A 6,000-nucleotide genomic window follows, 5' to 3' on the forward strand; every position below is an offset into this window, starting at 1 on the left:
AAGTGTACCTACGGGACTCCTCTGGTGGTCCAGTGGTTAGGAACCCACCTACCAATGCAGGGGCCACAGGCTCAACCCCTGGTCTAGGAAGATTCCACATGCTGTGGAGCAACTGAACCCATGAGCCACCACTACTGTGCCCTCGTGACGCAACTACTGAAGCCCACACACTTTAGGGCCCACGAACTACTGCTTCTGAGCTCGCATGCTGCTCCTGAAGCCTGTGCACTTACAGCCTGTACTCTGCAACTGTAGGAGCCACGCAATGAAAAGCCCACACCCTGCAGCTACTAGGAAACTTTCCCTCGAGTACCCCATGTCCCTGCTCCGCACCCAATCTCTCACATTGACCTGCTGTCTTGTGACTTGCTGCTTTATTTTAGACTGGAATATAGAAGAGAGTTCCTGTTATCTTGAAGTTCTGGTCAGTTGGGTTTTGTTCAGTCAAATGTTTCCTCTAATTTCAATAATCAAGTTCCCTTTGAATGGCAGTTCAGAGGAAATAGATTGTCTGATGTGCACAAATCTTGAAGCTGAACACACTTCTAAGAAAGGCCAGCATGACAGAGAAATGTTGAGTTAGCTGGTGAGCACACATTAAAATTGAAGTGTGTTTGGCTTCAGACAAGGAAGCCTGAAGTTCCTCCCAACAGCACATGTCTAATAGATCAACCCACTGAAGTTGAATTATTTTAAATAATTGTGAATTTTTCTACCCCTACTACAAAAAGGGATTTTACCCATAGTCAATAGGCAGATCAGATGCCAGACTTCCTCCACCAAATCCTAACCTCTCTGAGCCTTGCATATACATCTGTAATGTGGAGAGATCGACACTGACATTGCACCATTCACGTGACAACTAAATAAGATCAGGGAAATGAAACGACTGATGTGGGCGTGAATGGTCAATATATAGTAGTTTAGCAACATGTTAAAATGGGATGTTTTTTTCCTATTTGGGTGACGCCCTTAAAATGTCCTTGTACTGTACTCAGAACAACGCTAGACTTGCAAAACGTAGACAAAAGCCAGATGTAGGACTTTTTGTCCTCCTCCCGTCTAAGAGATCTAAACAGGAAGAATTTAGAAATATCATTTGGAAATCAGGGAGACTGTTTCTTTGGGGAAGGCACTTGCAGTGCAATGGAATTTTCTCTTTTCACTCCATGAGGGTACTTCCCTTTACCCCAAATAGACCGTGAAGGGCTTTAAGAAGCCTCACCTTGACCTGAATCTGGTGGAATCTGTGTAGCCCAGAAGTTGATGGCAGATCACACCTGGAAATAGCCTAAGGGCAGAGGCTGTGCCAAAGATGGAAAAGCTCTATACAGTCAGCAAAAACAAGACCAGGAACTGACTGTGACTCAGATCATGAACTCCTTATTGCCAAATTTAGACTTAAATTGAAAAAAGTAGGGAAAACCACTGGACCGTTCAGGTATGACCTAAATCAAATCCCTTATGATTATACAGTGGAAGTGAGAAATAGATTTAAGGGACTAGATCTGATAGACAGAGTGCCTGATGAACTATGGATGGAGGTTCATGACATTGTACAGGAAACAGGGATCAAGACCATTTCCCCATGGAAAAGAAATGCAAAAAAGCAAAATGGCTATCTGAGGAGGCCTTACAAATAGCTGTGAAAAGAAGAGAAGTGAAAAGCAAAGGAGAAAAGGAAAGATATAAGCATCTCAAATGCAGAGTTCCAAAGAATAGCAAGGAGAGATAAGAAAGCCTACCTCAGCAATCAATGCAAAGAAATAGAGGAAAACAACAGAATGGGAAAGACTAGAGACCTCTTCAAGAAAATTAGAGATACCAAGGGAATATTTCATGCAAAGATGGGCTCGATAAAGGACAGAAATGGTATGGACCTAACAGAAGCAGAAGATATTAAGAAGAGGTGGCAAGAATACACAGAAGAACTGTACAAAAAAGATCTTCAAGACCCAGATAATCACGATGGTGTGATCACTCACCTAGAGCCAGACATCCTGGAATGCAAAGTCAAGTGGGCCTTAGGAAGCATCACTACGAACAAAGCTAGCGGAGGTGATGGAATTCCAGTGGAGCTATTTCAAATCCTGAAAGATGATGCTGTGAAAGTGCTGCATTCAATATGCCAGTAAATTTGGAAAACTCAGCAGTGGCCACAGGACTGGAAAAGGTCAGTTTTCATTCTAATCCCAAAGAAAGGCAATGCCAAAGAATGTTCAAACTACCACACAATTGCATTCATCTCACATGCTGTGGGGCCCTAAATGGGAAACCTTAAAAAAGATGGGTTAGCTTTGCAGTCGGAAACTAAGATGGTGCCTGGTGGAAGAGATAGGGGCGTGGTCTATGTTAAAGTTTTTGATTGGCTCTCTTGATTTCCCTGCACTGGACAGTGCATGATCACCGTAGACTCCTGTTATAACAAAGGCACATGACGATTTGACCTTTAACGTGATTGGTGCAACTATGGCATATTACGATTTGACCTTTAACATGATTGGTGCAACTATGGCACATGATGATTTGACCTTTAATGTGATTGGTGCAACTATGGAAAGTCCCTCGCAAAACCCCCCTGCTTGCCTATATAAACCAAGAGCTTGTGGCAATAAAGCGGAACTGCTCAGAGGGAACCCCTGTCGTGTCTGATTGTCTCTTGCTAGCAGAGGGGCTGGGTTGGCGGACAGCAGGCTCACCTCTCCTCAGGACCCCTCCGCTTTGCTGAGGGAAGTTCCACTGCCTCTCTCTTTCTGCGGAGCGCCCCCCGCAACACGCTAGTAAAGTAATACTCAAAGTTCTCCAAGCCAGGCTTCAGCAATACATGAACCGTGAACTTCCAGTTGTTCAAGCTGGATTTAGAAAAGGTAGAGGAACCAGAGATCAAATTGCCAACATCTGCTAGATCATGGAAAAAGCAAGAGAGTTCCAGAAAAACATCTATTTCTGCTTTATTGATTATGCCAAAGCCTTTGACTGTGTGGATCACAATAAACTGTGGAAAATTCTTCAAGAGATGGGAATACCAGACCACCTGACCTGCCTCTTGAGATACCTGTATGCAGGTCAGGAAGCAACAGTTAGAACTGGACATGGAACAACAGACTGGTTCCAAATAGGAAAAGGAGTACGTCAAGGTTGTATACTGTCACCCTGCTTATTTAACTTCTATGCAGAGTACATCATGAGAAATGCTGGGTTGGAAGAAACACAAGCTGGAATCAAGATTGCCAGGAGAAATATCAATAGCCTCAGATATGCAGATGACACCACCCTTATGGCAGAAAGTGAAGAGGAGCTAAAAGGCCTCTTGATGAAAGTGAAAGAGGAGAGTGAAAAAGTTGGCTTAAAGCTCAACATTCAGAAAACGAAGATCATAGCATCTGTTTCCATCACTTCATGGGAAATTGATGGGGAAACAGTGGAAACAACGTCAGACTTTATTTCTTTGGTCTCCAAAATCACTGCAAATGGTGATTGCAGCCATGAAATTAAAAGATGCTCACTCCTTGGAAGGAAAGTTATGACCAACCTAGATAGCATATTGAAAAGCAGGGACATTACTTTGCCAACAAAGGTCTGTCTAGTCAAGGCTATGGTTTTTCCTGTGATCATGTATGGATGTGAGAGTTGGACTGTGAAGAAAGCTGAGCACGGAAGAATTGATGCTTTTGAACTGTGGTGTTGGAGAAGACTCTTGAGTCCCTTGGACTGCAAGGAGATCCAACCAGTCCATTCTAAAGGTCAGTCCTGGGTGTTCTTTGGAAGGAATGATGCTAAAGCTGAAACTCCAATACTTTGGCCACTTCATGCGAAGAGTTAACTCATTGGAAAAGACTCTGATGCTGGGAAGGATTGGGGGCAGGAGGAGAAGGGGACAACAGAAGACGAGATGGCTGGATGGCATCACCGACTCGATGGACGTGAGTTTGAGTGAACTCCGGGAGTTGGTGATGGACAGGGAGGCCTGGCGTGCTGCTATTCATGGGGTCGCAGAGTCGGACACGACTGAGCGACTGAACTGAACTGAGAGGCTGCAACTGGTGTGTCCTGGTGGCAGAAGCAAGGAGCAAAGGTTATACTGGAATTGGGCTCTGCTCCTGGATTGCTGGGGCAATGGCTATTTGAATGAGTGTGTCCCAGTGTGGGCCACAGGCAGGAGAGGGCCATGTGGAGCTTTAAAAAATTCTGCCAGAGAGGACTGCCTGAATGGAAAAACATGACCTCAACAAATGGAACAGGCCATCGGATTGTCATGGGTAAAATGAGAAATGTAGGCAGACAGCCATGGGAACACACATGGCAGGCTTCATGAAAAGTTCATCTTAATGTTGCTGGGGGTGTCTATGAGGGCAGTGTCTTTGCAAACCCACCAAAACCTCCCCGAAGAGGCAGCTTTGAACTTGTACAAGTTGCGAGGAGAGTAATACAAGATAAGACTGGTGACCAGAATGCGAAACCTTTCCTTCCCTTGTCTCCTACCTCCCCCAACACTTTTTACTTCTGGAGGAGCTGGAGGAAGCAGGGGTAGGGGTACAGGGCAAGGAAAGGGAGAGGACTTCACCTACCGTCACCCTTTCTCCTGCAGAGTTGTCAAGCCCCCCAAGACTGATCTGTGAAGGCAGCCTCCTTACCTCGAGATGAGTTTTGGAGTACTGTGTGGAACATTGCATTTTAATTACCCAGTTGAGATGGTTTTGTGACTTGAAGTACCTGGAGGATTCTTCATTACCCCGGAGACTGAAAATATGATGGAAGCCTGCCTGATAGTCCATCAAGAGTAGAGAAAGATGTAGGCCCAGAGAACTGATTTAGATGGGTTATGGGAGTGGGGCTTATCATGATTGCCTCCTAGGAGACCAGCTTTCCAACATAATGGTTACAGTAGCTGTGGTTATGACAGGAAGACGTTATTCCTGAAAGGCATATGTGGCAGTCCTGAAGGCTGCTCACTCTATGGGCTCAACTCTTTCTCTTCCGGAAACCTGGAAGGACTGCACTTCTCAGCCCCTCAGGGTTGGGGTTGTCGTGTAGCAGGTTCTGGGTTGAGCATTTCAATGTAGTGTAAGCCCTTTCAGTTCAGTTCAGTTCAGTGCTTTCAGTCGTGTCCGACTCTTTGCAACCCCGTGAATTGCAGCACGCTAGGCCTCCCTGTCCATCACCATCTTCCAGAGTTCACTCAGACTCACGTCCATCGAGTCTGTGATGCCATCCAGCCATCTCATCCTGAGTCGTCCCCTTGTCCTCCTGCCCCCAATCCCTCCCAGCATCAGAGTCTTTTCCAATGAGTCAACTCTTCGCATGAGGTGGCCAAAGTACTGGAGTTTCAGCTTTAACATCATTCCTTCCAAAGAAATCCCAGGGTTGATCTCCTTCAGAATGGACTGGTTGGATCTCCTTGCAGTCCAAGGGACTCTCAAGAGTCTTCTCCAACACCACAGTTCAAAAGCCTCAATTCTTCGGTGCTCAGCTTTCTTCACAGTCCAACTCTCACATCCATACATGACCACAGGAAAAACCATAGCCTTGACTAGATGGACCTTAGTCGGCAAAGTAATGTCTCTGCTTTTGAATATACTATCTAGATTGGTCATAACTTTTCTTTCAAGCCCTTTAGGGTTCTCTTTTTTCTTATCAGTGTCCAGATCCACCCTGTAGCCACTGTGTAGTCACATGGAGCCCCTGAGCACTCAAAAGTGGCTAGGCTAAACTGAGATGTAAGTGTAAAAGACATATCAGATTTCAAGGACTTAGTATGCCCCAATGCTTGTAAATATCTCACTAATAATTCTTACATTTATTACTTGTTGAAAAGATACTAGTTTGAATGCAGTGGGTTGAATGAAAACATTCTTAATTTCATCTGTTTCTTTTTACTATTTAAAATATGACTATGAGAAAAACTTAAATGTACATACAACTTGCTTTATGTTTTTTAAAATTTATTTTATTGAAGAGTAGTTGATTTACAGTGTTGTGTTAATTTCTGCTGTACAGCAA

The sequence above is a fragment of the Oryx dammah genome, unplaced genomic scaffold, assembly GCF_014754425.2.
Source record: "Oryx dammah isolate SB20612 unplaced genomic scaffold, SCBI_Odam_1.1 HiC_scaffold_25, whole genome shotgun sequence".
NCBI lineage: Eukaryota > Metazoa > Chordata > Mammalia > Artiodactyla > Bovidae > Oryx > Oryx dammah.